This window comes from Penaeus monodon, chromosome 28 (genome assembly GCF_015228065.2).
Source record: "Penaeus monodon isolate SGIC_2016 chromosome 28, NSTDA_Pmon_1, whole genome shotgun sequence".
NCBI classification, from domain to species: domain Eukaryota; kingdom Metazoa; phylum Arthropoda; class Malacostraca; order Decapoda; family Penaeidae; genus Penaeus; species Penaeus monodon.
This window is the reverse complement of record NC_051413.1, coordinates 33951926-33952155: the sequence shown is the minus strand read 5'-3', so window position 1 is coordinate 33952155 and position 230 is coordinate 33951926.

Here is a 230-nt window from a genome sequence, read left to right as displayed (position 1 = left end):
ATATTATTCTTAATGGGTTGTGTTACTTCCTTTATCATCTTTTGTGAGGTAATACACAACAGATATTTAGATTAATAAATATTATACAAGTATTTGGAAATATATAAATCTATGAGGGAAGTTTTAATACATTCATTGAAGCAGCAATTTTTTTTTTCCCACGCCCTTTCATTGCGTTAGTTTAATCACGTGTTGGCAACCTATTCATTACTGTTGTTAATCGATGGTCA